Raw genomic sequence first — 26,527 nt, 5'->3', positions numbered from 1 at the left:
TTGACTTGCGGTGGGTGCTTCAGGCTACCCCACACTGAGTCTGAGGGTGCACATATTTAGTCTTTCAGAGAAACTTTGTGGGAAGCACCCACTCAGTTCAAGCTTTCAAATCCTTCATTTTGCAGCTAAGGAAACAGAGCCTGGGAGAAGTGAAGAGACCAGCCTAAAAAAGTGCAGCAAGCTAGTAGCAAAGAAGGAACTAGAGCTTTCGGCTACAAGTCCAATACTCTGAAACATGCCAATGGTTTACATCCTCTCTTGTTCTCATTCATATTCACAGATAGCTTTGCTGTCACTGCAGTTATAATATAGACACATATTTGGGGACCGCTAAGTCTTTACAACAGTTTTCCTCTGGTCAAGTCTCTCTATGTCAACTTTTATTCTTCTTCACGCCTTTCTCTTAGCCTGTATACCCAATACATGTGCCGTATTTGCAAGCCTGCGGAATATTTTTGTAAAAAGCCCCAGAAACTCAAAGGGCCCTTTTATGAGCATTTGTTGGAATCTGTGACCTCAGTTTTAAATTTAAATTTTAAATTCTTTCCTCTTCAAAGTTTGCCTCTTTAGAAGGTACTTAGAATCTTTCCTTTTAATTTTTCAAGACAACAGTTCACTTTTACAAATGGGCCCTTCCCTCCCCAGCCTCCTGAAGGAAGAGCTGGGGTTCTGTCAAACTTCTCACCTCCCCTTCCCCCAATAAGTGATTTGAATAAAAACTTGAAACATTAAAAAAAGGAAAGAATTCTCCACCACAGGGCATTAAGGATCTTATTTTTCTCCTTCCCTTGCTCCTTTGAACGTGCCACTGGTTGGGTCTGTCTTTGGCACAGCTCTCACCCGTGCGTGCGCTTTGGAATCACCTCTGGGGCCCCGAATTTATTTTGACTGAGACGAGGACATGATTCTTATCTTCAGCCGAGGCTGACAACTTCTGCCTTGGATTAATAGGTTAAAATGAATGCATTTTTCTGAGGATATTTTTGCTGTAAAGTCCAATTGGGAAATTAAAAGGTTTGGCCTCTGTAAAAGAAATCTCATTCGGTGTCCTTTGGAGCTGGGGGGAGTGTGTTTTGTGGACAAGACCAGGGAAATTGCACAACTGACTGTTCTCGTTTATTCATTCAGTCACTCATTCATTCGTTAAAAACCTACACTATGCCAGACTCCAGAGATCTGCACATGCCCCCTGCTTTCAAGAAGCTTATAACCTAGTAATAGGAGAAAGAGTACTTTAGCAAATCTGGTGATATCCTGTCATAGAGGCATATACGGGCTTCCTCTGAATAAAGAGTATCTTAGAATCTAATTTCAGGCATAGTCATAGAATATATTCTTGTCACGTTGTATCTAAATCAAGTTTTAAAATATAATAGAAATTATAGGAAAGTGGGATGTAGATAAACGCCACAGTTATATCAGCAGCAAATGGGAAGTTTGAAACTGAGGTTAAATTTGAGGGTGCCTTGAAATAACAGAATTGGTTCAACATTGGTATAAAAGATAGAAAAAAGCTCATTTTGATAGATGATACTTAAGTTATTCAGAATTATAGGAAAAGATAGTTACGGAGTTAGATTAAAAGTAGAAATCAATAAAAATACAGGAGAGAGGGCCAATAGGACAGACCAAGAACAGAATAGAAACAACCTGTAGGGAAGGGGAAAAGAGCAAGAAAAACAAAGTAAAAGAGTATCTCATGAAGAAAGCATAATCATTCCAAAATAGAATTAAAGTATAGTTAAGAATATCACAATGATATATTAAAGGGAAGGGAAAAATGACACATTTTATTTTATTTTTTATTTTTATTTTTTTAAATATTTTTTTTCAACGTTTATTTATTTTTGGGACAGAGAGAGACAGAGCATGAACAGGGGAGGGGCAGAGAGAGAGGGAGACACAGAATCGGAAACAGGCTCCAGGCTCTGAGCCATCAGCCCAGAGCCCGACGCGGGGCTCGAACTCACGGACCGTGAGATCGTGACCTGGCTGAAGTCGGACGCTTAACCGACTGCGCCACCCAGGCGCCCCGTATTTTAAAGAAAACATATTACGCATAATAGCACAGTAGTTAAAAATAGATGCTATTACAAAAAAAAAATTTACTATTTACTTAAAATATGCTACATAAAATGGACCATTTTAGTTCATTAAAAAAAAAAAAACATTATTTTAAGAGTGAGCAGACTGAAAATAAAAACTTCTTAAAGGGGCGCCTGGCCGGCTCAGTTGGAAGAACTTGTGACTCTTGATCTCTGGGGGGCATTGTGAGTTCGAGCCCCACATGGGGTATAGAGATTACTTAAATAATAAAATTAAAAAAAAACAACTTCATAAAGAATTGCAAAAATGTCCTTACTTAAAATTTAACATATGAATAACCTACTAAAATTCAAAAAAGAGCTAGCAGTGAAATCGAGCCAAATGCACTAGGAGAATTTGCTCAGCAAAGAATCCGGGTATCTTGTTCTGTATATTCTCCAAAATTCCTACAAAATTCTTAAAAAATCCTACAAATTTCTACTACAAAGAAATCCTGAAAATAGGCCCTGGGGCGGGGTGGGGGGGAGTGGATCTAAAACTTTTCAGCTTGACGCCAATACCCCATTGCAGACACTGATAGAAAGTAAGCTGAATATAACACTCAATTTGGTACTACAGATATATTATACCGGATTGCTGAGAGTATGCTTATAACCAATAGTAATTTATGAGTAAGACTTTTTTTTTTTTGCATTTAGAGCAAGTTTATTAAAAACTGCTATATTGCTAATAAAGTACTAGATTTTCGGTTACAAAAGAAAGTTGAGTTAGTAACTAGTTGTAACTGTTGTAACAGTTGTAACAGTAACTGTTGTAACTACTGCTTCAGTGCTAGTGTATTCTCTTACAGAATGTAAAGAGACGGCGCTCTGTAGCAAAGTAGTCCATGATGGTAGTTTTGGCAGAAGCACTGCATGTAGGGGAGTCACATTCATATCCAGAGTGTCTAGTCCATTAAGAACAAATGCTGCCCCTTCCATGATGGAAATGGTCTACTGTGATCAACCTGGCACCAGGTATCTAACTGGAGAATGGTGCCATAGAAGGGACTCAATGTTGGTCTCTGCTGCTGGCCGACTGGGCACTCAGTGGGGGCCAGAGCCCAGGTTTGTCTTGGAAAATGAAAGTCTATGTTGCCATCATGGCCACACTGTTCATGAACCCACTGTGTGATGACAAAAGTCACTGGGGTAGGAGGTGGAGTGGTAGCCACAGAATGGGTCATCCTATCCACTATTGTGGTATTCCACAAAGCATTGCTTCTTATTTATTTATTCATTTATTCATTTATTCATCTATTCATTTATTCATTTATTTATTTGAGAGTGAAAGAGAGCATGCAAGTGGGGGTGAGGGGCAGAAGGAGAGAAAGAAAATCTTAAGCAGGCTCCACACTCAGCATGGATCCCCATGAGGGGCTCAATCCCATGACCCGAGCCAAAATCAAGAGTCAGACACTCAACCAACTGAGCCACCCAGGCGCCCCTACAGAACATTGCTTCTGATGGAGGAACTCACTTCATGACAAATGAAGTGGGGCAGTGGGTCCATGCTCATAAAATTTTCTGGTCTTACCATATTTCCCCCCATCCTGAAGCAGTTGGCTTGATAGAGTAGTGTAATGGCCGCTTGAAGACTGCCTTACAGAACCAGCGAGTTGGCAGTATCTTGCAGGGTTGGGGCAAGGTTCTCCAGGAGGCTGTATTTACTCTAAATTGGCATCCAATATACGGTGCTGTTTCTGCAACAGTCAGGATTTATGGGTCCAAGAGTCAAGAGATGAAAACTGGAGTGGTACCATTTAATACTACCCCAGTGATCCACTAGTAAAATTTTTGCTTCCAGTCCCTGTGACCTGGTCTAGAGGTCTTAGTTCCAAAGGGAGGAATGCTTCCATCAGAAGACACAGCAGTGATTACATGGACTTGAATTTAAGACTGCTGCCGGGCCACCTTGGGTTTCTTATGCCTCTGAACTAACAGGCAAAGAAGGGAGTTACTGTCCTGGCTAACTGATTGATCCCAATCACCAAGGGCAAATTGGGTGGCTTACCACATAATGGAGGTAAGGAAGAGTATGTCTGATATTCAGGAAGTGCCTTAGCACTATACCCTGGATTAAAGTCAATGGAAAACTGCAACAATCTAATTCTGGCAGATCTGTTCGTGGCCCAGATTCTTCATGAATGAAGGTTTGCGACATCCTACTGGGTAAGGAATCATAACCAGCCAAGGTGCTTGCTGAAGAATATGGAATGGGTAGCGGGAGAAGTCCGTTGTAAATAAGTTATGACCATGTGACCAGTTACAGAATGAAGACCATATTTGTTATAAGTATTTCTTCATTTTGTTATGAATATGCTTGTGTGTGTGTACATATGTATGTATGCATGTATGTATCTATCTGCATATTTGTTTTCCTCCCTCTCTTATTCCCTTATCCTATGAGATATATACGACTTTATATCATAGTATTTAAGGGGGCACCTGGGTGGCTCAGTCAGTTAAGCACCCAACTCTTGATTTTGGCTTAGGTCATGATCTCATGGTTGTGGGATCAAGCCCAGCATCAAGCTCTTTGCTGGCAGCACGGAGCCAGGAACCCATCATCCCCTGTTCGTGCGTGTTCTCTCTCTCTCAAAATAAATCGGAAAAAAAAAAAAAAGAACTTTACATTATAGTATTTAAGTTACCAGATATTTAAGTTACGAGGAAATCATGAACATGACCCAAGGACTTTGAACCTCTTCTAGGAAGGAGTTGATATGCTTTCAGTTGTACACAGGATTGTCATATTATGTTAAGTGGAAGTATGACTTTTTTTACTGTCTTTATTAGGAAATTAAGTATGGTTTAAGGAGATGTGTATGAAAGTCAAGTTGACAAGCAGTAGACTGTGATGGTTAATTTTATGTGTCAACTTGTCTAGGCTGAGATACCCAGTTGTGTGATCAAACACCAGTTTAGATGTTGCTGTGAAAGTTGTTTTTTTTTTTTAATTTAACATTTAAATCAGTGACCTTTAATAAAGCAGATTACCCTCCATAATGTGGATGCTCCACATCCAAACAGCTGAAGGCATTTAAAGACTGAGCTTTCCCAGGAAGGAAGGAATTCTGTCTCTAGACTGCCTTCAGACTCATGACCGCTACATCAACTCCTGCTTGAATTTCCAGCCTGCTGGCCCCCGCTGCAAATTTTGGGTTTCTCACCTCCCATAATCACATGAGCCAATTCCTTCAAATAAATCCCCCTCACCTCTCTCTTTCTCTATCTCAATCTTTATCTCTCTGTCTCTCTTTATTTCTGTTTCTCTCTCTCTCTCTCTTCTTTCTATATATAGATATAGAGACATTTCCTTTTTAGGGATTGCAATCATAGGTAACACCATAAAGACAAAAATATGTTGCAGAAATCTATGATGATGGGATTTAACATGTAACCTAATTATTATAGAATGAAGCCTCTGTTGCATTTGGTAAAATGTTGTCCTTTGTTACAATGCTACCGTAAACTGACACTGAGTCCTTGCAGTTAAGATGATACATCAAAATTACTTATTGATATAATAAACTTTGGTCTTAAAGTTATAATTTGCAAAAAGTTACGGAGGTAGTGGTATGATGGCACTTGACTCCTAACTAGTGCTCTGCAAAGTCAGGGCCATGTGCGTGGTAGAGTGCTGGCCTTCTGGTTCTGATCACCCAACACTTCGACCCGATATTGCTTCATTATAATAAGGAAATATTTTAACCTTGATGGCTGGAACAAATTCCCCTAATTTATGTTCTGCAACCCCGTTGTTCACTGATTTCACTGAATTTTGTAAAACATAAATATTTATCATATTCTAATGGTTTTCTTCGCCACATTTAATCATTCATTCAACAAATACTTAAGTGCCTAGTATTTACATCCTCTGTAAAACCTATTAAGATAGGGGTTTTGCCTGTTTTGTTCAGTGCTGGGTCTCCAATGCTGAGGATAATGGCCTCGCACAGAATAGCAACCCAATGAATTCGTGTTGAATTAATAAATGGAAAGAAGCCTATCCAACAGCACTGGTAATAATTTGTGCATTATCTCTCTTATACTTCATGTCCAAAGTTGGTTAACACATGTGTCTTAGTTGTGAATATAGCAAGTTCCTAAATAACTATTAGCTGTGGCCAAAAGGCTCTTTAAGAAAACGTTTTTGTGAAAGGCTTGAAGTCTTAGATGAAAAGTACAGGCAATCTTCATGGACTTCTTTCAGAAGTTTCCCTTTTTATTGACTGATGGTGAAGCGGAATATATTTTTCTACAGAAACAAAGTTTTACAAGGGGTTTAGGTTCTCAGAGCTGCCTTCCTAAAACCTGTGACATCCCGCAGTGGTCATAGAACCTGCAGTGGTCATAGAACATAACCATCATGTGTGTGTTTCTGCAGGAGATTAGAACTGAGTCTGCTGCACCTGCATAAGAACCCTGTTAAGCACGTCCAGATTAACATGGCCAGTCTCTGGAAATGTGGGTACTCAAACTCACCTGTAGCTTGGTATTTTATCTGCAGGGTGGCAGCAGGGACTCAGAGCAAGGGAAACAATCAACTCTTAAGAGGAGTAGGACTCGGGCATGGAGGAATGGTGATATTGTAAATGAAACCATTATTAAGAGAGGGAAAGAAACCGCTGAGTAGCCCGTCATAGGAAGGGGGGAGGGGAAACAGGAGTGGGGAACACTCCAGGCAGAGGCAGAAAGAGAAGGAAGTTCCAGTCTAACAAGAACCTTACCCATCTCAGGTGGTTGGCTGGCCACATATAAATCAGGGACTGAATTTACTAGAAAGAACCCATTGACTGAGAGTATTAGAAAGTCATAGTTTATTTTAAAACTTAGTCTAAAAGAAAAGCAAGATCTAAATATTAGCTTTTGTTATTTTGTAACAAAAGCATGTGCTTAAGTAAAATATTTATCATAGAAGGAATTTTTAATGTTTTATTTATTGTTGAGACAGAGCATGAGTGGGGGAGGAGCAGAGAGAGAGGGAGACACAGAATCTGAAGCAGGTTCCAGGCTATGAGCTGTCGGCACAGAGCCCAACATGGGGCAGGAACTCACGAACCGCGAGATCATGACCTAAGTTGAAGTTGGATGCCCAACAAACTGAGCCACCCAGGCGCCCCCAAAATTGTTCTTACTAAATACTGAATATACACAAAATACTATTTTAATGTGTGTGACAGATATTGAGAACAGTAGGTATTCACATACCTACCACTCAGTTGAAAACTTAGATATTCATCATCTAACAGGGCTTAGGATGGGAGAAGAGAACAATTGGAATCTTTCAGGTAGTTGTGTGTCTAGAACTTCATAATCATCTTGGGGAAAAGCTAAAAACAAAACAAAACAAACCAGGAGGCTAGGCATTTCATCAAGGATGTCAAAAACTGACATTCATAAATAAGAGACTAATTAAAATACAACATTGATTGGCGTTGTAAATGTTTTGAATAAAAACAGAGTTTTATATTTTGAAGCCCAAGAAATATTGCTCGAATGAGTGCTTTGTGGTGAGTAGGACAATTTGTCAAGTGGTTCATGTTTACAAAGGCCTATTTCAAAAGAAGCAAGAAGATGGTTCTTTTACCAAGGAAAAAGAGCTGTTATTCAGATGTGCTCTTTTTCTCAAAGATATTTTCCTGCCTGGCTATCATTGAACACTAACATCCCCCTCCAGACCTAGGATTTTATGACAATCTCACATTTTAACCAAAGGAGTCTTTTTTCCCTCTGAGTGTGCTTTTTTAAGCTTCCTGATAGAGTATTTCTGAGCTGTGCAAGATCTTAAAAATGTAGGACTCAGGTAAGAAACAGAGTCCCAGATGCATTTAAAAAAGTGTCCAACATATTTGCATGAAAAAGTTCTGGAGATGGGTAGTGGTGATCAATGTGCGTGTACTTACTGCCATTGAATTGTACACTTAACAATGGTTAAATTGGCAATTTTTATGTTATCTCTATTTTGCCACGATAAAAATGTGGTGAACCAACCAACTAACCAACCAACCAACCAACCAACCAACCAACCAACCAACCAACAAAATGTCCGGGGGACACCGATTATGGGTTTAGATTCTGGTTTGGAACCTACTTCTCTCTTCTAAGATCCCCATCAGCCTACCTGAATGGACTTCTACATTCAATGAGATAAGGCCAACACCTCGTGGATCCAAATACTGATTCTTACCAGAGTCCACGAGTTGTGATTCTTATATTGCTGTAATTTATTAGATTCTATTTCTAACAGCTAACTTTACTTTGGAGTTATTTCAGATAAACATAAGAGACAGGAGAATCACAGGAAAATGTTAATGCTTCATAAATTGATTTTATTTGTACATATATGTATGTATGTTGTTTTACTTTACTATTTGTACTTATACTAAAACCAAATAAACTTTATTGGCACCAGTATATTCTTTTTTTTTATAGAAGAAGTTATGAGTAAATTTTATTTGTTTTTACAATATCAAAGGGAAATAGATCTTCCTAACTATGACATACAACTCAAACGCCCATATAGGATGAATACTTTGGACTACATAAAACATTTTTTTTAATTTGCGTACAAAAATAAAGACAAATTACAAGTGAAAATATCTGCAACTAGTATCACAGAAGGATGGGTAGGTCTGACATTGTGTTAAGAACTGCACAAATCAATTAGGAAAGACCAACATCCAAATGACAAAATGGGTGAACCAAAGTTTCCAGCAGGTGCCTGGGTCACAAGTCTATATCCTGGCTGCAGAAGGGTCTTGGGAATTTTTGCTTCTGACTTTTACGTGTTAGGGATACAAAAGTCATATTATTGAAATGTTCTTCAATATAGAAAGGCTGTTTAAAAGATGGTGGACATTCATGGCTGTGACAAATGTCCACCTCCATTCTTGTGCAAGTTTTATTGTCATAGTGGTCAGTAGGAAAATATGGATGCAAATTTAATTTTCATTTTCAATTTACTTGGAAATTCAGCTCTGTCATTACTCTTTCAGTTTTTTATAAACCCAACAAATATTTATTAAGCACATACTATGTACCTGGCAGTGTCTTCGGCACCAGTATATTCTTACGTTATGGAAAGTACTATTTCAGGAAGTCACTGTGCTAACACCTGTGCAGGATATTAAGCAATCTAAAATACGATCCCTGTCCTCAAGGAGCTTGCAGTCTAGTTAGGGAGACATCAGTAAATGTATACAATAATGCTTTTTAAGTTGAAATATAATATACATAGGTACACATGTGTGTACCTTGAATGAGTGTACATAAAATGTTTCCCAAAAGAACATACCCATGTCACCTCTACTCAGATTAGGACTAGGATATTCTCAACATCCCCAAATCTCCCTCATGTGCTTTCCTGGGTGCCACCTACACCCTAAAGGTAACAACCGTCTCAGCGTCTGCAACTGTAAATTAGTTTTGTCTGTCTTTGACCTTTATGTAAATAACATCATACAGTGCTATTCTTCTACATCTGGCACCTTTCACTCAAGATTATTTTTATATGTGATTCATTCACATCATTGCATGGAGCGATGTTTCTTTCATTTCCACTTCAATATAGTATTCCATTGAGCAAAAACACTATAATTTATTCATTCCCTTGTTGAGGAACCCACTGGATATATACTTTAGGAGTAGAATTACTGGGTCATAAAGCGGACATGCTCAGCTTTAAAGGACATTGCCAAACAGCTTTCCAATGTACATTTCAAGTTTTCGTTTTCTAATTGTTTTCAACATATAGAAATACCATTGGATTTTGTATAATGACCTTCCATTCCAGAGATCTTAAATTTAATTCTAATAGTTTGTTGATTCTTTTGGACTTTCTACATGAACATTCATGCCATTTGCAAATGATAGTTTTATTTCTTCCTTAGTAATAGTTACACTTTTTTTTTTTTAAATCACACTGGCTAGAACTTCCTATAAAATATTGAATATAGTAATAGTGGACATTCCACCCCCAATTCTCTTTCCTAATCTGAGGGAGAAGCTGTAAATGTTTCATCATTGAGTTTGACACGTGTTAGAGGCTTTTTGTATATACACTTCATTATATTGCAGAAGTTCTCTTTCATTCCATGTTTTTAGATGCCAAAATGGTATTTTGTTTAGGTATAATTTACAGATAACAAAGTGAAAAAATTCCAGCCGTACAACTCAATAATTTTGACGAACCATTGTCAAAATGTGACCATTACCCAGATCAAGGTTTTCTTAGGTACATACTTAGGAGAGAACTGTTGGGTCATGTGGTAAGTATATGCTTAACTTTAAAAGGAAGCGCCACGGTATTTTCCAAAGTGGTTGTATAGTCCTGCCAGCAATGAAAGAGAGTTGCAATTGTTCTACATTCTCGCCATTACTAGAAATTGTTGGTCTTTATAATTTTAGCCATTCTAGAGGGTGTGTAAGTGGTATCTCTTGTTTTGACTTGTGTTAGTTCCCTGATGACCAGTGACTTTGAGCATCTTTTTGTATGTTTATTGATCATTCACATACTTTTGTAAAATGCCTTTTTCAAGTCTTTTGTCCATTTTGTTATTGAGCTGTTTATTATTAATTTGGAGGTGTTCTGTACTTATTCTGGATACAGTTATTTTGCCAGATAGGTGTATTGCGAATATGTTCTCCCAATCCGTGGACTGCCTTTCTCTTCCTAGTGGCATTTTTGATAAGAAGTTTGTGATTTTAATTTTTTTAAGTTTACTTATTTTGAGAGAGAGAGAGAGAGAGAGAGAGAGAGAACCAGCAGGGGAGGGGCAGAGAGAGAGAGCAAGAGAATCCCAAGCAGGCTCCACACTGTCAGCACAGAACCCGATAGGGGGTTTGAACCCACAAACTGTGAGATCATGACCTGAGCCAAAGTCAAGAGTCAGACGCTTAACTGTCTGAGCTACCCAGGTGCCCCAGAAGTTTATAATTTCAATGGAATCCAATTTATCATTTACTTTTCTTTCCTGGTTAGTGTCTTTCATATCCTTTTTAAAAATCTTTGCCTATCCCAAAATTGTAAAATATTTATTATCCCAGTTTTCCTTGTAGGAGGTTTTTATAGCTTTAGTTTTAACATTTAAGTCCATGATCCATCTCTAATTTATTTTTATGTATGGTGTGAGGTAGGAGTCAATATTCATTTTCTCTATACCAATAAATAGTTGTTCTCACACTATTTATTGATAAGACTTTTCTTTCTGTATTGAATTTCTTTAATGACTTTGTAAAAATTCAATTGACTGTGTATTTAGGCATCTGTTTCTGGACTCACTATTCCATTCCATTGATGTATTTGTCTATTTTTACACCAATATCACATTGTCTTAATTATTATAGCTCTATAGTGAGTATTGAAATCAGTAGTGTCAGTTATCCAAACTGTTCTTCAATTTTGTCTTGGCTTTACTTGATAATATGTATTTCCATATAAATTTTAAAATTAGCATCTCAATTTTCATTGAAGAGACCTGCTGGGATTTTGATTGGGATTGTAATAAATTTAGAGATCAATTTGGGAAGAGCTGACAACAATATTGAGTCTATCTTGCACATCTTTTGTTAAATAGATTCCTAAGTATTTTATGCTTATTTATGTTTTTTATGCTTTTGTAAATGTTTAAAAATATCATTTTCCAATCATTTCTTGCTATGTAAAAATATAATTGATTTCTGTATGTGGACCTATATCCTGTGATCTTGCATTCATTTTAATAGTATATAGATTCTTTTGAACTGTGTCCACAATCACATCATCAGTAAATAAACATGGTTTTACTTCCTTTCTTTTTATTTTCCTACCTTATTGCATTGCATAAAATTTGCAAAGAGGCTAAATAACTTGCTTCTTAAGTTCACACAGTTAGTAACAGCCAAGATTGAAACTCAGTCAGTTCCAGAACACCCTGGAATGAGTGAAGGTACAGTAAGTATTTTGTTGCTGTTACTACTTCAGAAGATATGGCTAGAAAAAAATAGCGTTATACTGAAGAGTATAACGTAAAGGATTTTAATTGTATTCTGTAGGCAATGAAGGATGAAGTGTTTTCAAGTGGGACAGTCATAGAATAAAAGTGGGTATATTAATCTTGTGACAGTGTTCAGTATGATTTGTGGAAGCCCCTCATTCATTTACTTGTTATTTCATGGGCATTTCTTGAGGCTGTGTTGTATTCTAGGCATTGTTATAGGTACTGAGGAAAAAAAGGTGAAGAGCATGTGTTGCCTAAAGTGGTAGGGGTATTCGGTGATGGAGAACAGAATCTTAGCACAATCTGTTAGCCATGCTGCAAAATCAGCTTTATGATCTTGCATCAATTAATTTCTCTGAACCTCGGTTTCCTCATATGTAAAATGGAAACAATAATGCATGTAATGCCTACTTTGACTAGAAATAAAAATATGTATAATATGCTTGACCTATATTAGACACACTTATTGTAGCTATAATATTTCAGGGATTTGGAAAAGGCAAGCAATAAGAATGAACAGTTGGTCAAATAGTTGTTCTCAGTAATCAAATTGTCAAACGAATGTTTTAATTGATCCTCCCCTCCAATAATTACATTTTAATGGGATGAACTATAGGTTTTCACTTTTACAATTTGAAAGTAGAGTGTACCAAAATAGAGGCAACTGTTGCTATGCACAGATCTAGTCAACATAATAATATCCCTTCATGTTTGTATAAAAAGTTTGAGAGTTAAAGTACACTTATTTACATCATTTTGTTTGAGTAATGCAACAGTCATACAGATGAAGAAACATTTAGTGACTTATCTAAGGTCACATAGTAAGTAGCAAAGTGCAGTTCATGTTTATTTGCCTGTCTTCTATAGTTGTTGTTGTTGTTTTTACCATACCATGTTACTTCCCATTATATCATGATGCATGCTGGTAGTATTAATAATACAAAAATAGGGGGCGCTTGGGTGGCGCAGTCGGTTAAGCGTCCGACTTCAGCCAGGTCACGATCTCGCGGTCTGTGAGTTCGAGCCCCGCGTCAGGTCAGGCTCTGGGCTGATGGCTCAGAGCCTGGAGCCTGTTTCCGATTCTGTGTCTCCCTCTCTCTCTGCCCCTCCCCCGTTCATGCTCTGTCTCTCTCTGTCCCAAAAATAAATAAACGTTGAAAAAAAAATATTAAAAAAAAAAAATAATACAAAAATAGTACTGGATCTTCCATTTTTATGTGGGTTAAGTATGAAGACAGTAAGTACCTTGAAATTGGGGAAGAGAGGCAGCCAAGATAGAAATTTCTTACCCTATATACTCACATTGTTCTCATTTTTCTTAGGCGTATTGTTAAATATATAAACTATCATTTTTCTTCATATTGCATTTATAATTTGGCTGGCCTTTTTTTTTTTTTTTGGTTTGTCTACTTGCCTCATCCATTCAGTCTGTCAAGTTTCTGCTTCTACTAAATTTCAGTAATTTCCTTCCCCTTTATGATTTGTACCCACAGTTTTTGTGCCCACAGTTTTTTCCTTATTGGGTTGTCCTCTGTTGGTAATATACCTAGTTCCTATATCTTTGCTTTTTTTTTCTCTTTGCATCATTAAATCAACTTATTTACTGTGTTTTCTTCCTTTCCGTTTTACATTATCACAGTGATAATTCACTAATACTCACGGCTAGTTTCTATAACAATTATTCTGAGGTCTCATAGGAATCTAAGTTCTATAAAAATACTGAAAACATTTTTTATAAACGTATTTTAAGAGCAAGGTATTGGAGGGTCAGGTGGGGAAGGGGACATGGAGATTGGATCAGATACTAGCGTTTATATTTTACAGATTCAGTTAAACACAAAAACATTACGTGAGAGCCACAGTATGGAAAAATTAGAACAAGATGTGGTTGAGAGGCCTGATTAGTTTACAATGTAGTGAAGGAGAAAGACTAATACATAAACAACTCCACTGCAACACATTATTATTAGAACGACAGCATGAAGTGCTGAAGGAGCCCAGAGATTGTATTGGAGAGCAGAAGTTACAGGATTCCTCAAGGCTCCAGGCAATTGAGTAGCAGCTGGACATAGAACTTACTATGCTTTGCTGTCAGATTTGTTTGTTTTATTTTTGTGAAACAGTCATGTATCTTGAGCATGTAGTAAGTTTATTGAGAAATATGGAAATGCAATGGGGAGTTATTTGCACAGATATCATGGGTGGTTTTTGACAGTGTGAAATACACTGTTGCAGAGGACTGATGGACTCAGGACTTCTGCCAAAAAGAAATCAAGAGAGAGAATCTTTCCTTTATCACAACTCAGTGTTGGGGTGAAGACAGGAGAAAAGATCCCAGGGCAGCAATGTGACAGACCTCAGGTGACCACTCCCTCATTGTAGGAATGCTATGAACTAGTATGAACTAGTATTTGGTGGAAGAAGACAATCCATAAAAACCCTCCATTTCTCCATTTTTTTTTTTTTTTTTTTGGAGAGCTGTGGGTTTTCAGGGAACATAATTCTGTTATGCAAGGCAATTAAATAATCTTTAAAAGTTTACTTAAATTAATACACAGTCAATGCAAACATTATGAACACTGTAGTTAAGTGTACAAAAGAAACGTGGAAGTACCCCTTTACACACCCACCTATTATACTCCCCAGTGCTAACAATTTGTTGTAATAGACTTCCATTTTCCATCTATACACACACACACACACACACACACACACACACACACACACACACACAGACACACACATTTTCTTTCCCAAAATAAAATTGGTAGTATTCCCACAAATTTGAGGTTGAAAACATTAAAAGTGTGGGCTTTGGAGCCCGCCAGGACTGGGCACAAATCCTCTCCAGCTTCCTGGCTGTATAATCCTAGGCAAATTACTTTATTTCTTTAAGTTTTTTTGGTGAAGGATAAAAATGGTAATTACCTTGTAAAACTTGAGTATCAAAATCTACAACGTATATAAATTACTCAGGATACTGCCAGGGACATAGTATGTGTTCAATAAACACTATTATGGTCTATGGCAAGTGACCTTTCTGATAAGACTACAAATAAGGAAATCTGTTATGCAAATGTTGTTCGTTTTTTCCAACTAATTATATCTAAGTTGGGAAGACCTTGCTTTTCCAAAGCATAAAACTAATCCAATAATATTCAAATGAGAATCCTCCTCCAATTATTGGCGCAACTCTCCTGCGTCCCCCCAACATCGCTTTCTGACTCTAAAGAGAGGACTTCCCAATAAAAAAAAAAAAAAAAAAACTTTTGTGATTCATCCTGGGACAAGAATGCTCCACCAGGTTAAGTTCTACACACTGTGGGCTCTTTTGCTTTATTATGCGATTGCTGGGTGGCACGCCTTTCAGTTCGCCTCCTGCAGTCGCATCCCTCCATCCCCTCTGGAGTTACGGCTGCTACAGGAGAAGCCTATCCTCGTAGGAGCGGGAGACTTGATGGACGAGGGGGCACCTCCGGGCTGTAGCAGCAGACGCTGGGCGTGTGAGGTGCGCCCTAGGGGGGCAGGCTGCTGGCAGAGGGGCCCGGTCTGCGCGCCGGCGGGAGGCTTTTCCCGAGACGAAGCTGGCACTTGACTTTCCCCGATCTTCGTCCGGGGCATCTTCCCTGCCGTCTGCAGCCCCAAGGACCCACTGCCTCCACTTTGCAGCCCCGGCCTGTCCCATTCTCTCGCTTTCCTTTTTGGCACTGCCCTTTGCCCTCCCATGGAGTCATCTGTTTACTCTCCCTTCACTTGCAGTCACCCATAGGTCACCCTCCCTTTTCCACATTCACCCACTTTGTCCCCTTTCCCTCTCCCCCTCACTCTTCACCTCTCCCCGAGTCGCCTTCTCCGAGGAGTCTGCCGACGGAGATGCTGCGGACCCCGCGGCCAGGGTCTGCTCCCCGGAGAACCCTCCGTCCACCTTTGCCCCCTCCCCGGGGGCGCAGGAGGCAAGTTTCCGCCCCGTCCTTTCCCCAGTGACAGGACTTGGCGGCGGCCACGGCCAGGGAGGCGGAGGGAGAGACGGCCTGGCTCCCGAGCCCCCTCCCCTGCTCGCGAGCTCGCGCGGTCTGTGTCTCTCTCCGCAAGTGCGGAGACGCGGAGGAGGAGGAGGAGGAGGAGGGAGTTGGGGGAGGATCTCCATTGAAATAAACAACCAGGCAGCAGTTATTAACACGGGAACATGGCGGCCGCAGCCTCAGCCACAGCTTCGGCGGCGAAGGTCAGCGCCGACGGCAGCCGGCACCTGACGGCGTGACCGACCCGAGCCGGTAACCGCGCCTTCCCTGGGGGCCGTGAGGGAGGGCGGGAGGCGGGCGGCGGGCGGGGGGCGCCGCGTCCCCACCCCCGGCTGCGACTGCCCTTCCTGCGCCGAGCCCGGCAGAACCGTGCGCCGCGGAAAGGGCTGTTTTTGTGTGCGGGGACCGCTGCCGGAGTGTGCGGAAAACGGGAGTTGCATCCCGGAGGCGCCGCGAAGCTGGGGAGTTGGGGCTTGGGGGGTGGGGAGGGCGGGAAGCGGCGGGGAGACGCGGAGTCCCTGGGAGAGAAAGGAGGCGCTCCAGCGCTTTGCGAGAGCTCTGGAGACGAGTCCCGGAGCGCGAGGCGGGCGGAGGCTGCAGCCCGCGGCGCCGGCGAGAGGTGAGAGCCGAGTCGCGGCGGGGAGGCCGGGGGCGCGGGCGCGGCCCCCGCCCGAGGAACCTGGCGCCCGCCAGCCCGCCCGCTCGGTGCGGGGTTGGCGAGAACCGAGGCTCCTGTCCCCTCGGGGGGAGAGGGGCTGAGACGGGAAGGTGAATCCTGAGAAGGTGCATTCTTTAATGGAAACGCGGAGCGACTGCAGCGGAGGGTGGGTGTCGGGCGAGGGGAGGCAGGACTCGGGAAGTGCTCGGGGGTGTGTGAAGGTGAAGCGCGATGTCAGGGGCGGCCGGCGGGGTGAGACGCTGGGAGGAGGGGATCGGCGGCCCGGCGGGCGGGCCGGGCCCGTGTCAGCGCCGGGGGCGGGGGGCGAGGGGCACCGCGCGCCGCGGGCGGACGGGAAAGAGCTGCGGCGGGCGGGGCGGGCGGCGCGCTCGGGCCGAGCAGGCCGGGCCGCGGTGGGGGCGGGGAGCCGGGGGCCGGACCGCGGCGGCGCCGAGCTGGGCTCGCCCCTGACTTAACTTTCTGGGTGCGGGCATGTGTGCAGGAGGCGCGCTGGGGCCGGGGCTGGGGGCGGGAGGCGGTCCGGGAGGTTCCGGGTTGGCTCGCCAGCGCCCCCTTTTCTCTCCCCCTTCTCCCCGCCCCTGAAGGGACAGGCCCTCAGGGCCCCAGGCGGGAAGCGGGAGGGGCCCTCCCGGCCGACTCGCGACGGTCACGCCCCGGGCCCGGGACACTTCTCCTTCGGGCCGCTGGGGGCTGCTGAGGGAGGCGGCCGGGGTCGTCGTTGCGTGGTGGAGCTCCCGGTCCCCCCGCCCCTCGCCCCTCCGGGGAGTCCCGGAGGCGCCTCTTCCGAGATCGGGGGTGGGTCGGTCCCTGGTTAGATGGTTCCTCCCTCTTCCCCCTCCCTCTAGTGGTTTCCGGGGCCTGCGGGACCGAGGGGCGGGAATCGGGGACCCGAGCCCTTTGCACTGGCCCAGAGCTGGACCGGGCCTAACGCCTTCTGGGTCTGTCACTGGTAGGGGAAACTTTCCCAAACCGGGGACCAAGCCTGAACACCTTCTCCGCCACCTCGTCCTCTAATCCCACTCCCACTCCACCTCCTCCAACGCCTTCCCCTCCCACCGACCCGAATCTCGCTGCGTGTGACTGATGGGGCAGTGAGCCAATCGAAGGCGGGGAGCTGACCTGCCGGGTGTCGGTAAGCCAATCGTGGGGACGGGAGGAAGGAGGGGGGCGGGGTTGCTTCCCGACCAGTTAGAGCCGAGTTGCACGCGGGGCGGGGGAGTCATGGAGACGCCGAGCTAGCGACTCTTGTCCATCCCTAGTCACCCGTTCCTTGGTCTTGGTGTAGTGTCACTTATAGGGTCTCTGACCCGGGAGGCACGTAGTTCATGCGAGATAGTGTGTTTTTCTTGGCACCACACGAGACGTCGTTTTGACACGATGAGGTCTAAAGCCACTTAGGATGTGGCAGTAACTCTCCGAGGCCCGTTTCTAAAATGGCATATGTTGTAGTGGTCTCTTCTGGACCTCAGCGACCGGTTTATGTGCAGAGGATCATAGGAGTTATTAGTTTGTTTCTTCCTCACTTTCACTCAGCTACTCCAGCGTGGGGACAGTGAAATTTGAAAGGGTTCTCTGAAAATGAAGGCGTCGGGATAGTCTTACGTCAGTTGATTATTGGGAGTGTAAAGCATCATTGTTTGTAATGGCTTCACTGGTTCCTTGTTTAATTAGACCGCCAGTTTCCAAAGTGCACTTGAAAGTTAGGCTTTGGGGGTGGCATTAAAAAAAAAAAAGTTGTCGTTTATGGTATGCGTTTTGTTTTTTTCTTTTTCTTGAGTAAACAAAATGAAGTTAGGAACCAAAGCATCACTGTTTGAGACGTAAAGCGTTGGTTTTTAGAAAGCAAAGCTAGTCAAAGAATATTTGTCTACAGGAAAAAAAAAGTCTAAGTGAAACGTAGTTTGCTAGATTACTTCCCGCACAAAAGATTCTTAAAAATTAATTAGTTTTCTTCTTAAACACTGTTGAATTGTACAGTGTGTGGGTACTTTTCTGGTTTATGCAAGGTTAGGAGACCTCTTTGGCTGTTTTATGCTGGCTGTTGGGTTCAGTTCAGTGACTTCCTCAACTCTTGACTTTTAAGAATAAGGAGGATAGGTCTTTGATTCTCTAGAAAGAGCACAGGTTGCTCGGCAGGAATAAACTGCCTTTTAAAAAGGCAGCAGCTGGGACATTGCTTTTTTATGTGTGTGTATGTGTGCTCCTGTCCTTTGTTGGTGAGGTTTAGTGCACACTGACAGCAACAAGAATCCTTTTCCCAACTGGAATTTGTAAAAATCTTTGGGAGTTCAAATAATGAATCCTACTAAACTGAGAATGAATCCATTCATTTTGTGTTAAGTATCCCATGAATTTAACTAATCTTGGGAGGCTTATTATTATTATTATTATTATTATTATTATTATTTTTGGAGGTACCTTATGTGCATGATATTTATCTCCTCTATAGTGGCTTCTCAAGCTTTTATAAATATTTGGTCACCATAAGAAAGAATTGACAAAGAACTGTAGTTTTAGGGAACAGTATTAACCATGCTCTATAAATGTGTTCTGTTGTAATATACCATTCTCAAATTTATCATGTGAATTCTTAATTCTGTATAATTTTGAATGTTTGTGTAGACAAAAATTAATTGCATTTTGCTGTAGCCTTTGAGGTGTTATTTTAGTGACAAAATCTAAAAACTGTGAGGATAAAACAAACATTTAGCTGCTAGAAGTAGGGAATGTCATAAATAACATTCAAAATTTGACAACATTGAAAACCCCCATTACTAATTTAGTTACTGATGGCCACTCTGATGTGTGCCCTTTTCTCTCTTTTGTATGCGTAAAAGCAACACATTAATTTACTTCATTCTCTACAATGATCCTTGAAAATGTTCTCAGATTCTTGGTGGCAGACAGTATCAAGTCCCTTAAAGCCTGGCTCGGGAGGGGGGGACCTCTCAAGCATATGGAGACATCTAGAAAAAGATGTGCATCGTCAGCTGTGATTCCATTGTGTGCTCTCAGACTAGATCTGAGCCTTCTTCCTCCTGGGGATTTCAGTCTTAACAGAGGAGTTCTTTGACTTTTATATGTCAGGGTACTGAAACGGAGGGTAGAAAAAAGCTCACCATTTCTGAATTTAATATTTTTTAGATAGTTTGGCTCTGATTTTTAACCTTGCATTGGTTAAATACAATTTGCATGACTTTCATTCACTGGTAGAGGAGTATTTCACTGGAAATGTAAAATGTAAGGATCGGAGGGAGACTTGGGCTGGGTTTGAGTGCATAAAAGGGTAACGCTCCTTGGTTGGCTATATCTATAGCTCTATCTTATTAAAGGTTTCCAAGCCTCACAATCGAGGACCTGTGAGCATTGCTTTCATCACACACCCTATATTTAAGGATTGAGAACCTTAGCTGTTTCAAATCACATCAGGGTGAAACGTGATCCATAAGTTGACAGATTGAATTTCTTAGGAAAAAAAAAATGATTGCATTATATTGGGTTTAAAAGTGATTCTTTTAAGCAATCTTAGGAGGTCAGCAAAAAAAAAAAAAAAAGTCAACAGAAGGTCAGTTTTCTGAAATGTGCAATGTGTTCTTGATATTTTGGCCACTCTTATGTCGTGGTTGAAATTATATTTAAAGACATAATTAATGCTTAGCTATTTTTATGGCAGAACTGCTATTTAAGAAATTATTGGCTTTTCAATATTCTGTGTTTATAGTTTTGTTTGGTAATTTATGTTATTACATGCTCTATCAATTTTAAATTAAGATAATAGGAGGGAGAAAGAAAAGTCACTGCCTTAAGGTATTGGTCTTTTATTGCAATAAATCTTAAAAATCAGCGGGAAATTAGGATCTTTTCCCCTAACGAAATAATCAAACTATATTTACATACCAATAATGAAAGCCATTCAAAGGAAAACAGAACAAAACCCTTAGTTTTTTATACTCTCCTATCTGAAGCTCATTTACCACTCTGCCATGTTTTTTAAACAAAAAAATATTCTTAGCGTTTATTTCCTTTTTTGTTTTAAAGGGTTGTAGAAGGGTTTATGAGTTGCGAACTAGAAAGAATGTTATGTCATGTTACTCTTTGAAGTCTATTAAAAGTAATGTCTGCAAAAGCTGTAAAATACAATTTTAGGTCATAGACCCTCAATTCAGACAGCATAAAGAAACTCATACTTTATGGAGTCTGGGTACTAATTTGTAATAGAGGTGGGAATGTGGCTTCCCACCTCTATTTTAGAAGCTGGTGTAGTTTTTCTAGCTGTTGTAAAACTGAGGCAAAACTGATTCTGAAAAGACTGGAAATCTTAAAGGTAAACTTGTGTGTTGAAGGTAACTGAAGTGAAAGGACTACATGATTGTTGGGTAGATCACAATAGGGCTTTTGGGGCAGAGAGTTTATGTCTGTCCTATGAAATGTTCATCAGTAACCACATTTCTGGCTTCCAATGGCTGTAATGACATAATGCAAGTGTGGAAAAAGTGATTCTAGGACAATTTTCAGTTGGTTCCCTAGTTGGAAATTTCTAGAGGAGCATTAAATGAACAGAGAATCTATGGGGATGCTTTACCGAGCTGCTTTTGAGGCTTTTGGACTTTCAAGTAAGAAAGAGAGGAGAACTGCTTGTAGGTAAAAGTTATTGGCAACTAGTTAAAGGTTCTGAAAGAAAAACTAATTTTTAATTTGAGTATCAGTTGATAGATACATGGAGAAGTGGAGTTGGCAGGTTAAATCTGGTAGAACTTATGCCTTATAGGGAGCTAATCATGACCTGTTAAGAGCTCCTGATGGGTAACTTAAATCTCACATTAGGCTTTTTAGATCTTGTCTTCACATTCTTGTCTCATTTAACCATTGTTTCATTTATTTGTTCACTTATTTATTTGATAAGTTTTTGAGTATCCCCCCGTTGGTAGTTTACTTTGATAGTATAAACCGTTCATTACAAATCCTGTGATTTAAGAGGGAACAGAGTGGGTGATTTTGAAAAAATGTTTATTTATTTTTGAGAGAGACAGCACAAGTGAAGGGGGGTGGAGCAGAGAGAGAAGAGAGAAAGAGAGAGAGAGAGATCTCACGACTGTGAGATCATGACCTGAGCCCGAAATCAAGAGTTGGATGCTTAATTGACTAAGCCACCCAGTGCCCCTTAATGGATGGTTTGTTTTGGTGGAGGAGGAGGTGGAAAGGGACATGTTCACCTTAATTTTCAATTAGCTTTGATACTAAAGATCTGTTTGTGTGTGTGTGTGTGTGTGTGTGTGTGTGTGTGTGTGTGTGTAATTTTAATTATGTATTGTCAGAAAATGTTACTTTGGGTTTGGGCTGAAAATAGGATTATATGTTTATAATAAAAAGGTTGTTAAATGTCCCCTTGACTGATTAGCTTACAATCAAATAAGTTTCCTTTAACGAAGGTATGAATATTTATGATTAGTGTTGTTTTATTTTCTCTGGAATTGTGCCAGTGCAGTCAGCATGGCAATCTTCAGCTGGTGGAAGGCATGAGGGCAACAAGGCAGGGACCTCCCTGTTTTGTGGAGACGCTGCCTTGTGGCTGCATTAAGGCTGACACATCCTGGGCCTTCATACCCTAAGTTTCTAAAGGATGGAAAACTCCCTGTGCAGCCTTTCCCAGGTGTTCTGCTATGATTATTTGTTTTTCTAGATTTAACTCGTTCTTGCTCTTGACTAAAACGTCTGTATTGGGAGAGTAACGACAATACAACATAACCGATAATAGCATTGAGTGCCAACAACCTGTTAGGGGCTTTCTGAGGTGTGTATGTGTTTTGTTTTGTTTTGTTTTGTTTTGTTTTTTGCCAAAGCCCTATAAAGTAGAGGTTACCTTGTTTTCTAGAAGATGAAGCTTAAGGGAGGTTAAGTCATTGTGCATATGAGCGAAACGTTGGGGGGAAAATTATCCTTGACCAGCGAGTGAGGGGAAGCAGATCATGAGTATCAGAGGGAATGGCGAGCCTAAGAGTGTCTTCCTTGTAAGAATCTGATAAAGAACAAGCTTGCAGGCTGTCAGTCTAGTTGTTTAGCCCATGGGAGGGATGAAGAGATGTGAGTGGTTCCGGTCCTGCAAAGTATGCCAGCAGGTGTCTCGCAAAGTCTTGCATCAAGGCAGGCCTATCCCTGGACAGGCGTTACTTAAGACTATTTGTAGTCTCCAGCTTTTTTTCCTTTTTTAATGTTTATTTCTTTTTTGAGGGGAGAGAGAGAGAGAAACAGGGTATGAGTGGAGGAGGGGCAGAGTGAGGGAGACACAGAATCCGAAGCAGGCTCCAGGTTCTGAGCTGTCAGCACAGAGCTCGACATAGGGCTCGAACTCACGAACCGTGAGATCATGACCCTAGCTGTAGTGGGACGCTTAACCAACTGAGTCACCCAGGGTCCCCAAAAGTCTCAGCTTTTTCGTCAGCAGCCCAGTGTTTAACAACTATTAAATTGCAGGGTTCTTGTCTTTTAATGTTCAAAAAGTAAGAACTGGAATGAAGTAAAAATAGGTAACATTTATTGAGTGTTTCCTAAAAACGTGGTGCAGGGTTACAGCACCCTTACTGTATATTCTTGTGTGTTTCTCCCTAACACAGTGAGGTGGGTGTTCTTGTTATCATTCCTATAATATAGTTCATGCAGTGGAGGCACAGAACCGTCAAGTAACTTGCCAAGGGTCACACAGCCAGACTACCGGAGAAGAATTTGAACCCAGGCCAACATTGCCCCTCAGCCCTGCCCCCTTAGCGTGTGTTCTCTTAGCTAGCGGGCCACACTTCTTTCAGCATAATGTGGTTGTGTCTTATCAAGTGCTTCCTTGAGAGAACACAGATCAGTGATTCTCTAGTAGGGAAGAGGAAAGGGGTAGGAGCAGATTTTGAGAAAGCACATTCTCACAATAAAAAGCTAAGAAAATAAGCTCTAGAAAACTTGATTGTGGGGACTAGGGAGAAAACAGATTGACAGCACTATAGGGGATATAGGTTGAGAAAGGACGAAACACTGATACAGATATTTGGCTTATATCTTTACAATATGTTTAATTCTAGTATGTTTCACTATCAGGTGGTGATTGTGTGACGCATGTTTTACAGATTTTGTGCAATCTATGTGGCGTGGATGACTTGGTGTTGAGATACTGTAGTCTCAGAAGAGGGCTGATAATATATTCAGTCATCTGACTTGTGCTCTGCTATTTGTGGAATTCTTCTGTCTGCTCAATTGTTTGCAGGGAGTGCGGAGAGTTTTCAGGGGACTCTTTCACCTATGCACACGGGGGGGATTAGCGTGCACTGCCTTTAGTGTTGTAGCTTCTGGGGACTGAAGACTTGTTGTCATAGATGGAAATATAATGCATGATATTTTCTGTTACTCATTTAGTGTGTCTATATGAAATGTGATCCCACATATTCCAAGGCTTCACTTGCAGAGTGTGAGTTCTGAAAGTTCCTGTTGTTGCTGACTGACCTCTGCCCATTGAAGTACCCATCTAAATGAAGATTCTTTTCTAGCAGATTATTTCTGCTTATCAGATCAGCTCATTAACCAAACATAAAACGTCTTCCCTTGCCTTTGGTAGTACAGTAGCATACGTAAGAATATTTGATATTAATTTATCTTAAAATTTCTGTTTCTATTAATATGCTTAACGATGAAAAGCTTTCAGTTATTGTCGAAGTGTAAATTTAAAAATGGAGTTGCATATCTTAGAGAAACTTACAGTTTCACTTGAGTCATTTCTAGGCCATTTCTAGAGTCAAACTAAAGGGAAAATTTAGATAGCTATGTGGATAACAAATTTTTAAAAGTATATTTTTAGGGACATAGAGCAGGTGACTCTGGATCCTGGGGTCATGAGCTTGAGCCCCACGGTGGGTGGAGAGATTACTTAAAAAAATAAAAATACAATTTTAATGTGCTTGTATATATTTTAAAAATAGCATTACTCATAAATGTGTTTATCAGGTAATCACCTCTGGTTATTATTGAAACATAGGTGCTGAATTCTTTCACATATACTTTTAGATTCCTGAATAAGGAATATGGAAATTCCTTGCTAAAAATCTGAATGTCAAGGGTGTGAATTTCTGCATATTTAACATTAATGTCATTTCTCGAAATTACAGAAGTTGGTCTCAATAGTTATGGAGATAGGCAGTAGGGGCTGGCGGGGGTGGGGGGAGTGGGGGCTTGAGAAGATTCTGCTGTCCTGTATCTGCCTCCTTGTGCCTGCAGCCTGATGTGGGTCATAGTGTTGGGTATGCTGTGCTCTGAGACTAAGCTCCTGCATGGCTCAGTACTTTGAAGTGAGGATGGGATGGGAAATAATGGGACAACTTTGGACTGCTTCAATTTGGGTATAGATCTTTGTAGACTTTTTTCCTCTGCTTTCGTTTATTTTTCTCCTTTGGCTTTCTCTCTCTTTTTTTCCCTTCAAGTTAAAGACGGATGATGGCTGGTAGTGAAGGGAACACGATCAAGCTTATGGAGGAAGTCTGTTACTATCATTAAGTATTTCATGTATGATCATGATCTATGGTTTCCCCCTTTACCAAACAGATTGGCTCTGCTAACAGCACTTAGTGAAGAAGCTAGCTATTTGTTAAGTAAGCCATTAGGTTGAAAACAGATCACTTAACAGGCACAGTGCAGTAATTGGCTGATTTGTTGTTGGAAGTTGGTCAGTTGCTGGACAGCATTGTGGTCTAGTAGACTTGGGGGGCTGAGTCTCTGTTGTCTAATAGGATTGAGTATTACACTCCCTAGCTTTTATGTGTTTTATTTCTTCCTTGTTTAAGGATATTGTTACAAGCTCTAGAGTGTTAGATGTCTTGAAAGTGTTCATTAGATTCAAGTGGTCCAAATGGCATAAATTGGAAATATTAAGATGATTTAAGATTGATGAAAATTGTAACCAAATTCCTAAAGCCTTAGGAATGTCTGCCTCTTTGGAGTTTCTGGTAGTATATTGTATTTTAAATTTCTGGAATTCCATTTTGGGGCTTATGTTATGTGTATTTTTCTTACTGCTGTTTTAAGTAATAATGTCTTGATTCCTTAAGGCTTTTCTGTAAGAGTGTGATATAAAAATATTTATCCCATTTAAAAAATGTCATTTTTATTGTATTGTAGCACCACTAGAATCTTTTCAAAGTAAACACATAATAAGTGTAAATAATGGAACCTAGTGAAAGAAGTGGATGTCATGTAAAGCTCTTTGATTTATGCTGTACTACCTTTTAAGTAGGAGGTGTGTACAGTTAATTAAGAATTTTAATAAATGGGGAGCCTGGGTGGCGCAGTCGGTTGAGTGTCCGACTTCGGCTCAAGCCATGATCTTGTGGTTTGTGAGTTCGAGCCCCGCGTCGGGCTCTGTGCTGACAGCTTGGAGCCTGAGCCTGTTTCACATTCTGTGTCTCCCCCTGTCTCTCCTCCTCCCATGCTCATGCTCTGTCTCTTTCTGTCTCTTAATAATAAATAATAAAAGTAAAAAGAATTTTAATAAATGAAAGGCTTTAGCCAGTTAGATAGAACACAAAAAATGACATGATATTCATTGTGAAGTGAACATATTGACAGTGACAGTTGATGGTAACAAAAGTCAACAAAATGCCTGGACATTGAAGGACATTAGAAAACAAAATTGGAGCATTATCCTTCTGGTTAGAAGATGCTCACATAACAGCATTCTCGTAATCATTGGTGATCTCATTTTAATAGTAAATATTTTCACTTTGAGAAAAG

General features: G+C 41.0%; 1 protein-coding gene and 1 pseudogene across 8 annotated transcripts in view; both read left to right on the top strand.

The window, feature by feature from the left end:
- The first annotated feature begins 15,904 nt into the window (after positions 1 to 15,904).
- NCOA2 (nuclear receptor coactivator 2) overlaps positions 15,905 to 26,527 on the top strand; it is a 292,763-nt gene continuing 282,140 nt past the window's right edge. For 2 of the 8 annotated variants that reach the window (XM_047841908.1, XM_047841909.1), the window contains exon 1: positions 15,907 to 16,341. The gene's annotated coding sequence lies outside the window, so the exon portion shown is untranslated. Of the gene's footprint in view, positions 16,342 to 16,634; positions 16,709 to 16,737; positions 16,914 to 17,434; positions 17,901 to 26,527 lie in introns of those variants that run through there. The other 6 variants (XM_047841918.1, XM_047841911.1, XM_047841914.1 and 3 more) reach the window with 6 other exon arrangements.
- The window catches only part of LOC125156180 (tigger transposable element-derived protein 1-like), a 178,090-nt pseudogene continuing 167,816 nt past the window's right edge, over positions 16,254 to 26,527 (top strand).

Source organism: Prionailurus viverrinus, chromosome F2 (genome assembly GCF_022837055.1).
Source record: "Prionailurus viverrinus isolate Anna chromosome F2, UM_Priviv_1.0, whole genome shotgun sequence".
Taxonomy (NCBI): Eukaryota; Metazoa; Chordata; class Mammalia; order Carnivora; family Felidae; genus Prionailurus; species Prionailurus viverrinus.
Note: the sequence above shows the minus strand (reverse complement) of the source record. Positions and strands in the feature narration are given on the sequence as shown.